We start from the raw sequence: 12,122 nt of genomic DNA, 5'->3' as shown, positions 1-12,122 counted from the left end.
ATGGATGTTACTGCTAATGTCACAATACATGTACATCCTCTGTATTTGTTCCTTATATCCTTGGGGGAGGTTACTCCTACTGTCACACGGGGTAAACTTCCTGTGATATTATTCATAATATCCTAGGTGGATGTTACTCCTAATGTCACAGGGGCTGTACATTTTGTGATATTATTTGCATTATCCAAGAAAGATGTTACTCCTCAGGTCACAGGGGATGTGCACCCTGTGATATTATTCGTATTATCCAGGGGACATTACTCCAAATGTCACAGAAGATGTGGACTCTCTGATATTACTCGTAATGTGTCAGGGAAATGTACTCCTAACGTCACAGGGCATGTATGTTATGTATGCACACCCCCTGTGAAGTTATTTGTAATATTTTTGAGGCATGTTAATCCTGATATTACATATGCCGTTATCCATGTGTGAACAACTTTGTGGTATTATTCCTAACATACTAGAAGGATGTAACTCCTAACATCACATGGGGTATAAGCCATGTGTGTACACATACTGTGATACTATTGATAATATCTTAGGGAGATGCTACTCCTAATTTTACAATGTATGTACATTATGTGCGTACACCCCCTCTGATATTATTTGTAATATTCTAGGGGAATGTTGCTGCTAATGTCACAGGGGGAGTACACCATGTGTATTACATGTATATCACATTTTTACACTACTTTCCAGGAGTCAATCAATTTTGTCAATCAATTCACTATTCTTGTTGCCCAAAAGGGTAGAGATAATCACAGATCACAGATCTGTCTAGCATTAGCTAAGGACGTTTTGTTACAGAGACGGATGCATGTGTGTGCCTGCGCATGTGTGTGTGTGTGATTCAATCCTAAATCGAAGGTTTAAACGTTGTGTGGGTGGAAGATAATTCATTCTGACTCCTGGCTTCAGAGTCCCATGTTTATTGGGAGAAAAGAGAGTCAAGCTGGGAAGAAGAGTAGTCCTGTGCCCTCCAGAACTGCAGCATGCTTGGGAATTGTGAGGCTTCCTGCTTTCCAGGAGATTTTGGAACTAGGAGGATGTCACCAGTGACTAGCACAGTACCACCTTCCTTACATCTGCCTGTCATCCTTCCTCAGGGCATCCAAACGTGGCCCTCTCCTTAACTCCTTCCTCTGCTTCTCTTCTCACAACCCTGGGATCTGAGCACTCTCTTTACCTGTGCACAGTATCTACTTAGGGAAGCCCCAGCACCTGCTGCAGTCAGGGCTGCAGCCCTGAGCTGAGCCTAGTAGACATTTTGTGAACTAAAGATAGAGCAAGAAATGTAAATTAGTGCACCCACTATGGAAAACATTCTGTAGATTTCTCAAAGAACTTAACACGGAGCTACCTTTTGATACAATTATCTCATTCCTGAGTACATACTCAAAAGAAAATACATCGTTCTACCAAAAAGACACATACTCTCCTATGTTCATGGCTGCACTATTCAAAATAGCAAAGGCATAATCAACCCAGGAGTCCATCAATGGTAGACTGTATAAATAAAATATGGTACATATACACCATGGAATACTATACAGCCATAAAAAGAGTGAAATCACGTCCTTTACAACAATGTGGGTGGAGCTGGAGGCCTTAATCCTAAGCAAATTCTTGCAGGATAGAAAGCCAAATGCTGTATGTTCTCACTTACATGGGGGAGCTAAATACTGAACACACATAGACATCAATATGGGAAAAACAGACTCTGTGGACTACTTGAGGGTGGCGGGAGAGGGATGGGTTGAAAAATTGCCGACCGGGGGCGGTCTCTAAAGCCTGCCTTGCCTGTCTCTCTCTGGGATCCATCCTCCTCCTGCTCCTCTCCTGCTCCTGTTGGGCTTTGTGACCACCTGGTTACCTGTAGGTAGGCCTCCATTTAGAGTAGCATTGCCACAGGGATGGGTCCTGTCCCTCCGCACCCCACCCCCAACCCAGCTACCCTCCCCTGAGCCCTGGTTCCCGGTCGAGGCCACACAGCGCAAGACCTGGGACCTCGCGGCCCGCTCGCCCTACCCAGCGCCTCTGCCCTGGCGTGCAAGGCACTACACCCTCCTCTGCCCTGTGCCGGGCCTGAAGGGGCCCCTTCAGATCACAGCCACCACAGCAGCCGCTGCCTCACGCCGGAGGGCATGACACAGGGGTGGCTTTCCCAGCTGGCTGCCACATAGGAGCTCTAGATGCTTAGCCCGCCCCGTGGAGAGACCTAAAATCAAGGCATGACTTAACAGCTTATTTTGTAAGAGAAAAGCTCAACCCAAAGGCAGATTGTTAGTTTGGACTTTATTGCAAGGACAACTGCTATGATGTGCTTTTAGCACTGAAGTGAGTTCCAGGCTAAGAACAGAAAGTGGCTTCTCTGCTTTCCCTCCCAAGCACAAGTGTATTCACCTTGCAGACTTGAATCACTGAAGGTGTAAGCCAGCTGTTACTCTCATTTTGGGAGACACCCTGTGGACAGCATGAAGACTGTCCCTGATCAAAGTCTTTAGTAAGCAGGAAGGAGTCAAGGTTAAAGAATGTGTTTGCTTACCCTGGACTACAGTATTTTGGAAAATGAACCAAGGCTTAGGTTTTGCTCTGGAAGCCTGTCCTGCCTGCTTCTGTAATCTGGCCCTCTGCATCCAGATCTTGGACCTTTATGGACACCACCGTCTGTTACTCTTACGATTCTCTGCTCTGTTGGGAGTTCAGACGTGGCACCTTATTTCACTTCTGAGCTACCCTCTGCTGTCCAGAAACTTAGTGGACCTGTAGAATTATATTGTTGTGCTAAACCTGCGACCACTCACATCTCAAGGTCGCATAATGGAAAAAATAGAATAGAAACATGGAATATATTAAGATTCATTAGGGGACTTTGACAATTTTTTTCTCTTAACTCCTTCCTTTTGGGTTACTACCAATGCATTTTCAACAACAGGTCAATGTTGTTGTAAGTGGTCCTGTAACAGTATCCACAGCAGTTCTTGGTGATTTTGATTCATCCACAAAGCATTTTATTACAGCAAAATAATAAAGGTGCTTACTTCATTGGCTGCAGGGTACCAGAGAGTAACCCCAAAGCTGAGGTGTGCGCTAAAATCCAGGGACAGTGGATGAAGCCTTCCACGAAGAATTACTTAATCCCTCCATGAGAACATCTTTAGATTTTGAATGTACCCTTAGAGGATGAGGGATCACACAAATGTGCAGCTTATAATCCGGCCACACATGAATTAAAAGTTGAACCCATTGGCCAAAAACTCCTTGTGAGTCACCTTTCTTCAGATGATTTTGGCATTCTTCCCCTGCTCGTTCACAGGTATTAGCTGTTCATTCACATAGCCCTGTACCTTTGGAGTGTATGTTTAGTGGGGTCCTGGCTCCTCAAGTGTGTTGGCTAAAGAACAGGCAGGATATTGCCCCGGGAAGCAACTGGAGAAGGTTGTATTCTCATCTTGCCATAGATAGCATTGACCCAGTGGACTCTGGAAATGATTCCTGCATGGTGGGAAACAACTCTGGAGATGTAAAACGTGGCATACATGATTAATGTACTTGAACAGGCTCCTACTCTAAGGGACTACAGGATCAGATAGTGTCTCTATTTTCCACAGTATACTTTATCTCTGATGTTTGTAGGAACCCAGCTGCCAACCATAACTGGTTTCATAATGCACAGCCTAATCATCCTTCCTCAAGACATCGAACTGCAGGAAACTAACTGAAATTCAGTGGGGTTATTATGCAAGATACTAGGCTACATCAGTGTTTAGCAGATAATGAGGCTGGATGTATGCAGTCTACTGGAAGACTTGAAATAGAAAAAGGCCATGGATTCAAGCCAGTTATAATTTTGGCACCAGCAAGCATAAAAGTGGTAGATGGAGACTTTGTTTACTCTGTCCTGCAATGCTACCAGGCTGCTGGGTCCGGTCATTTGTTGGTATGACATCCACGGATTGATAACCAGCCATCTGTCTTAAGTCTTTAGATCTAAATCCCAAAAGTCACACTTCTCAAGACCTGGAATCTTGGACCTAGAGCCTGTCTATTTCATCATGTCCCAAGCTGGCTTGAGCTCTCTCCATACTCAGGCTGTGATGCAGGAGCATGTGGAGAAATACATCTGTGAAGCTACAAATGAACATGGTACCAGCCAGGCAGAACCACCTCTCATGGTTGTTCCTTTTGAAACAAACAAAAGCAGAAACAGTTGCACTTTTTGATGTTACTCAGAATAATGAAAAAAATAAAAGATGGTTCAGAAAGTGGATTCTTCAGCTCATTTCCAGAGAAAGTACATCCCAGTGCAGTGGAATCACCATCAGAGAAAAATGCTGGTGGCATCTCTGTTCCTGAGGTCCCCATCAAATTGAAACCCTACAGACCCCCATAGCAGATACATACAACCTGGTGTGGAGGGCAGGCAAGGAAAGTGGACTGCCCATCAATGCCTACTTTGTGAAGTATCAAAATCTGGAGTATGAAGTTGGTGTGGTGGGAAGTTGGCACAGGGTTTGGATCCCAGGAGGTGAAAGAGAGCTTCATTTAGCTGAAATGGAGCCATCTAGTCCTTATGAACTCTCGATGGTAGTAAGAAGTGCTGCAAGTGAAAACCCACCTGCCATGCTTACCTTCTGAACCAGCAAAGAAAAAACAGCATCATCCAAAAACACCCAGGCATCCTCTCAACCCACAGGCACCCCCGAGTATCGTGTTGTTTCAGAAGCTTCAAACAACAATTTTGGAGTGGTGCTTACAGATTCATCTAGGCACAGTGGCGCTCCAGAGGCACCAGATCACCTGATTATCTCCACTGCATCAGAGAGGTTGGTCTGTGTCACTTGAATTCCTTGGGCAAATGGGAATTCTTCAATCGCTGTCTTCAAGGTCAAATATAAATGGATGAGGACCAGTGACTGGCTGGTGGCAGCTGAAGATGTCCTTCCTTCCAAGATTTCTGTGGAAGTTTGTAGTATAGAACCAGGTTCAACATACAAATTTAGGGTCATGGCTATCAACCATTATGAAGAGAGTTTTCAGAGTTCAGCGTCTCATCCGTATCAGGTGACTGGGTTCCCCAAACTTTGTTCCAACTGTCCAATAATGGACCTCACATTGTATACACAGAGGCCGTCAGCGTTACTCAGATTGTGCTAAAGTGGACATACATTCCGTGAAATAACAATAACACTTCCGTTCTTTTATATCTATTACCGACCCACAGATAACAACAATGACAATGTTTATAAGAGGGATGTTACAGAAGGTTCGAAGGAGTGGGACATGATTGGCCATCTGCTGTCAGAAACTTCCTATGGCATTAGAATGCAGTGCTTCAGTGAAGGAGAAGAAAGTGAGTTTAGCAGTGTGATGATCTGCGAGGCTAAAGTCAAATGTGTTTCTGGAGCTTCTGAGTATCCGAAAGGCTTGAGTACCCTTCTGAATTCCTCAGGAAGTGAAGGAAATGCGAGGCCAGCAACCAGCCCTGACAGAAGCAGTGACCTGTTATATTTGATCCTTGGCTGGATGCTGGGTGTCTTGGGCCTCATTCTTATTGTTTTCATTGAAATGTGCCTGTGGAAGAATCGCCAGAAGAATATCATACAAAAATATGACCCTCCAGGATACCTCTATCAAGGATCAGATATTAATGGGCAGATGATGTAATACACCACTCTCTCAGGAGCAAATGAGATAAATGGAAGTGTTCATGGAGGCTTACTGAGCCATGGCGGTCTCAGCAGTGGCTGTTCCCACCTTCACCATAAGGTTCTCAATGGAGTCAGTGTAATTGTGAAAGGGAGCTTAAATGGAGGACTTTCCTCTGGGCACACCAACTCTCTTACAGCAATGGGAATGGAGCTGGAGGTTGCAATCCTAAGCAAATTAACGCAGGATCAGAAAATTAAATGCTGTTACGTTCTCACTTATTATTGGGAGCTAAGCATTGAACACACAGAGACATCAGTATGGGCAAAATAGACTCTGTGGTCTACTTGTGAGTGGAGGGAGAGGGATGGGTTTAAAAAACTACTTATTGGAGGCGGCCTCTACAGCCGGCCTCGCTTGTCTCTCACAGGATCCCTCCTCTTACTCCCGGCATGCTCCGGGCAGCCCTGAACCCGCCCGGTTACATGTCCACTCCCCTCCGCCTGGAGGAGCGCCGCCGCGGGGGCGCGCCCCAGGTCCCCTACCCTGAGTCGTGATGCCAGGCTCCAGAGTCAAGGTGCCAGAAGAACCAGGACCCAGCGGCCGCCTGACCTACCCAGCGCCTGCGTCCTGGCCTGCAAGACACCGCGTCCTCCTCTGCCCTGCGTGGTGCGTGGAGGGGCCCCTTGGGATCGCAGCCGCTGCCACCATAGCCACCTCCATAGTAGCCGCCGTGGCGTCGGAGGGAAGGACCTGAGGGTGGCTTTCCCAGCCGGCTGCCCCACAGGAACTCTGGATGCTTAGCCTGCCCGGCCGAGAGATCTAAAATCAAGGCATGACTTAACAGCTTATCTTGTAGGAGAACAGCTCAACCCAAAGGCAGATTGCTAGTCTGGACTTTATTACAAGCAGGCCTGCGGTGATGTTTATAGCACTGAAGTGAACTCCGTTGTAAGTACAGAAAGTGGCTTCTCTGCTTTCCCCCCGAAGCACAATCATATACACCTTGCAGACTTGAATCACTGAGGATGTAAGCCAACTGTTACTCTGAGTTTTGGAGACTCCCTGTGGACAGCATGAAGACTGATCAAAGTCTTTAGTAAGCAGGAAGGAGTCAAGGTTAAGGAATGCATCTGATTACCCTGAATTGTAGTACCTTGGAAAGTGAACCACGGCCTGGGTTTTGCTCTGGAAGCCTGCCTTGCCTGCTTCTGTAATCTGGCGCTCTGCAGGTGCATCTTGGACCCATATGAACACTGCTGTACGTTACCGTCGTGATTCTCTGCTCTTCCATGAGTTCAGACTTGGCACCTTATTTTACTTCTGAGCCACTCTCTACCATCCAGAAACGTGGTGGACCTGTAGAACTACATTGTTCTGCCAAACCTGTGACCACTCATAGCTCATGGTTGCATAATGGAAAAGAGTAGAATAGAAACATGGAACATATAAAGATTCATCAGGGGACTTTGACAAATCTTTCTCTTAACTCCTCTCTTTTTGGTTTCTATCAATCCCTTGCCGACAATAGCGTTGGTATTATTTTGAGTGGCCCCCTAACAGTATCCGCGGCAGTTTTTGGTAATTTTGGTTCATCTGCAAAGTGTGTTATTACAGAGGAGGAAAAAAGTGCTGTCAGGTTAATAGAAACGATGTCAGCTGTTATCGCACAGAAAATCCAGAAGAGTTCAGCAGAGGAGACAGCTGTGTCTATTCAGAAACAGACGGCAACAATTTACGTTGGAATCCTCTTATTTTGCCACCTATCTCAGAGGACGGTGCTGAAAAGACAACATGGCCTCCGCCTGGTGTTCCTTTGGACGGCCCCTCAGTGGTCCTCCAGCAGCCCCAGGAAACCAGAGGATGTGCAAACAACCAGTCATCTTCTGACTTCAAGCCTGTAACCAACCGCACAAAACAGGTCTGGGAGTGAACGGTGTGAAGGATCTTAATTCAAATCAGAGAAAATCATTCTTTATTTTTTTTGCAGTATAATGTCATGTGAATGTGTCTTAAAAATGTGTGCCCTTTTGTATAATATATGCCTTCAAAGTTTTCTTACCCATTGCTTCCTTGCTCTCAGTAAGAAACAACCTTGTTTTGCATAGCTTTCAATCACCTGGAGGGCAGAGAGATCATTCCATATTTTCTAACAACTGTAGTGGCAGTAAGAACTCCTCATGCAAACGATTCCATCTCTTGGATGCTTCAGCTTAGAGGAAATGCAGGGGCCAATTGAAGGTTGCCACCAGTCAGGTTTTCAGATGGAAAACCGTCTTTTAATAGTGTATTATCAGACTTTCTGAGAACATTTTGAAGTCAACCACGGTTTTGACCCAGTGTTTATAATAGCAGACCTGGCTGATGAATTTTAAAAGAGCGCCTTCCACTAAAGTGGTAGTGTGACCAGACAACATTCTCCCTATCTGCACGCGGGCACAAGTGATGTTCAGTCTTCTAGTCACCAGTCATAAGCAGTGTCGTGGACATGGTAGAGTGTAAGATGTAGTTGAATGATTGCAGTATGCGGAAAAGGAACCAAGGCCAGAGAGACAAATAATGCTTTACTGTCCCTCTGCTTTAAAATTACCTTGATTCATCAAATGGCCGGTATGGGGCGCTTTTTGACTGTTTCTAAGAGTAGGAACAAAATAAGACTTTAAGTCCTGGCTTGCAAAGAAAGATACACATTTTCAGCAGAAAAAAGGGGAGGGCTGCGGGGAGCCTGTCTTGGAGGGAGCTCTTCCGTCTGCTCCATTAGCCTAGGAGCATGCTCCTGGTGTCAACACTGCCAGAAACTAGTCATTCTCTCACTTCCAACAGGGGCAACAGCCTGAAGGTGTGAGTGTCAGAAAATACTTATTTTGGAAGAAAAGGTGTTAGTTGTTGTTGTTGTTGTTGTTTATTTTATGAAGTTTCCTGACTTTTTTTTCCAGAATGTCTTCCTTTTAAACAGGCACCAAAAGCATTGGTCAGCAGAGCTCCTGACCACTGCTGCCTCTGTGTGACAAGGACATTGGAGCTGTCTTTGGAAGGATCTTCTCCACGTTAATAAATGATCATGATATTTTTTAAAAACTACCTATTGGGTACTATGCTGACTACCAAGCTGACAGGATCCATATGCCAATGACAAGGGTAGTGGAATCATAACAATTCTATAGTCATTTATATTTTAATGGCATTATAGTCTTTTAACCATCCTCATCTTGTATATAATCTCATTGTATATTAGAATACAGCTATTAGAGCAATAAGGAAGAATGGATAAATACAGTCAGCTTTTTCTTTTTGTTTTGTTTAGTTTTGTTTTTGAGACAGGCACTCACTGTGTCGCCCAGGTTGGAGTGCAATGGTAAGATCCCGCCTCACTGCAGGGTCGACCTCCCCAGATCAAGCAGTCCTCCAACCTCAGCCTCCCAAATAGCTGGATACAGGCTGAACTGTCATGCCTGAGTAATTCTGTTGTTGCTGTTGTTGGAGAAACAGGGTCTCACCCTGTTGCCCAGGCTTCTCTCCAACTCCAGGCTCAAGTGATCCTCCCACCTCAGCCTCGAAAAGTGCTGGGACTATATATATACATGAAAAATAGTGCTTGGAAAATTAGCTTACTAATTGAAAAATATACATATGAGTGACTGCTTTATTATATATATATTATATATATGCACACACATATATATGTATATATTTATATATGCAACCTTCATCTGAGAGTAGGTATGCTTTTGGCTTCTGAGATGAGCATATTCATGATGATAAATGTTTACTATGAATTCAGCTAAACATGAAACTCAACAATCTTCTTATCTATTTATCTGTATTTCTACCTAAGTCTGTATTTCGAAAGTTGTGGCTAAGCCTTCCTAGTTAGTTAGATTTTTATCCTTTACCATTCAATGTGTGTGTGGCTCGGAGACTGTTTTCACAGATCAGGAAGTTGACAATTATGTCCCACATTCAGTGGACTAACAGCTCAGAGTTCCTTTCTCTGGTTACTGCGACGACAGTGCATGGTCAGTCTTCCAGATCACCGGAGATGATTGCGATTTTATTTTTAAGTCTAGCTTCTAGGAATCACTCCCTGGAACAGAATAATTTTTTGTTCATCCAGTGTTCACTCAGAATTTGTGTTTTAGCTCTTCAGCCAGTAGGGCTAAAGGCTCTTTATTGATGAATCAGTGGTTAGCTTGGGGAGTGCTTACAAATTTGTCCACATTCCACCTTGATTGCTCTTGAGCCGGTGCAGGCTAGCACAGATACACAGCCTTCCAGATCTCCAGAAATTAGAGATCCTAAGACACTTTTTCTTGGCTTTCTCTTTGCGTGGGTTTCTCTGGTAAACTTCTGGCTGGCTGTCAGAAGTTTATCTGTTGCTACAAAGCATGCTAAAGATTCCAAGCTCCTCTTTAATGTTCCTAACCAAGGTCTCCATTGTTTTTGACAATGCTCTTGGGAGTGTACCTTTTCATGACTGATTCAAAATCTGTCATTACTGTGAGGCATTGAGCAAAGCTCTCAGTTTTTCTGGCCTGTCAGTCCTCCTAGATGAATCTCTGCATCACTGTAAAGGAGTTGACAGTGGCTTCTCTAGCACTCACACACGCTCTAGAAGTCTGTGCTGGGGTAGGTAGGGGGATGGTGTCCCCCGGTGTTTTGCCTTATCCCTTGAGGGACGGAAGATACAGCCAGTGGGAAACTTGGGCATAGCAACCCTAGACCTGCTGTTCCGGGGTGGAGATTCTACCCTATCAGTGGAGGCTGTATGTGCATTATCTCATCCAGTCCTCACAATTATAAGAGAAGCATATTTCTCTCATAAACTTAGAAGAACAGCCAAGTAAACTGAAGTTTAACTTATTGGCCATATTTATGCCAGGCATGGTGGCTCATGCCTATAATTCCCAGTACTTTGAGAGGCTGAGGTGGGAGGCTCACGTTCTCTTGTAACTGTAGGACAGAATAAGATAATTCACTTAAAATTTGATTACCCACTGCCTGTATCTAGTATTCCTTCTATTAATTCTAGTCATTTTTTATGAAGGAATTTTCATATTTTTGTGAATTATTCTTAAACATTAAGAACTATTCTTATGAAGGGGCAATCACAAAGTAATTCATGTTCAAGAACACATTTTAAGACACAGATTATTCTTATAATGAAAGAGAGTGGAACACAAATAATTTAAACCTCAGTGGAATTGGCTCTATTTAGGCCTGGCATAGTGGCTTATGCCTATAGTCCCAGCACTGTTAGAGGCTGAGGTGGGAGGATGACTTGAGCTAGAAGCTTGAGAGAAGCCTGGGCAACAGGGTGAGACCCTCTCTCTCCAACAACAGCAACAACAAAATTACTCAGGCATGACAGTTCAGCCTGCAGTCTAGCTATTTGGTAGGCTGAGGTTGGAGGATTGCTTGATCTGGGGAGGTCGAGGCTGCAGTGAGCTGTCGTCTCACCAGTGCACTCTAACCTGGGTGACAGAGTGAGAGCCTGTCTCAAAAACAAAACAAAACAAAAGCAAAAAGCTGACCGTATTTATCCATTTTTCTTTATTGCTCTAGTAGTAGTATTCTAATATACAATGAGATTATATACACGATGAGGATGGTTAAAACAGTGTAATGCTATTAAAATATAAATGACTACAGAGTTGTATGTTTGCATTACCCCTATCATTGAAATAACCCATTATGCAAGCCATCTGTCATTAAACTTTTGGATCAGAGTTACTCCTTATAAACAGAGTCACCCTTTCTAAGACGTTGTTCTCAGCAATCCTGATTAAAGGAGGCTTTCCTGGATTGCTTTAAATAAGTTCAAAAAACACATATCAGAAACTTTTGATATGTTTGTTGTGTGCCATGTTGCCAGTAATTAAATTAAATACTAGAAAATACACCATTAAATATGATATTTGATATACAGTTGGACCTCCATATGAATGGGTTCTGCACCCATGGACTCAACTCATCATGGATTAAAAAATTTCCGGAAAAAAATGGAATGATTACCATTTCACTGAACAGGTGCAAACTTTTTTGCTCATCATTATTCCCTAAATAATACAGTGTAACAACTACTTACATAGCATTTACATTGCATTAAGTATTTTAAGTAATCTAGAGATAATTAAAGTACATTGGAGGATGTGCTTAGGTTACATGCAAATACTTCCCCATCTTATGTAAAGACATCTGAGGATTATTAGCATGTAAGGATTTTGGTATCTATGGGGAGTCCTGGAACCAATTTCCAGTCGATACTTAAGGAAAGCCTTCATACAAAATTAACATGATCAAAATATAGATATTTCTGATAATAAGGATATTTTACTGCACATGTATTTTAAAAACTTCAAAGACCTAAATAAATTTGGAGTTTGATTAAAACGTAATGAGGCTTCTGAGTATTCTGTATTTTCTGAAGCAAAAAGTGAGTCTTACTTTCTATTCTGGTAATGACATGTACC

The 12,122-nt window shown here is 43.6% G+C and overlaps 1 pseudogene; it reads left to right on the top strand.

The window, feature by feature from the left end:
• Positions 1-2,636: 2,636 nt before the first annotated feature.
• Positions 2,637-7,585, top strand: LOC129008721 (cell adhesion molecule-related/down-regulated by oncogenes-like; annotated as a pseudogene).
• The last annotated feature ends 4,537 nt before the right edge of the window (positions 7,586-12,122 follow it).

Source organism: Pongo pygmaeus, chromosome 9 (genome assembly GCF_028885625.2).
Source record: "Pongo pygmaeus isolate AG05252 chromosome 9, NHGRI_mPonPyg2-v2.0_pri, whole genome shotgun sequence".
NCBI lineage: Eukaryota > Metazoa > Chordata > Mammalia > Primates > Hominidae > Pongo > Pongo pygmaeus.
This window is presented reverse-complemented; position numbering and strand designations above follow the sequence as displayed.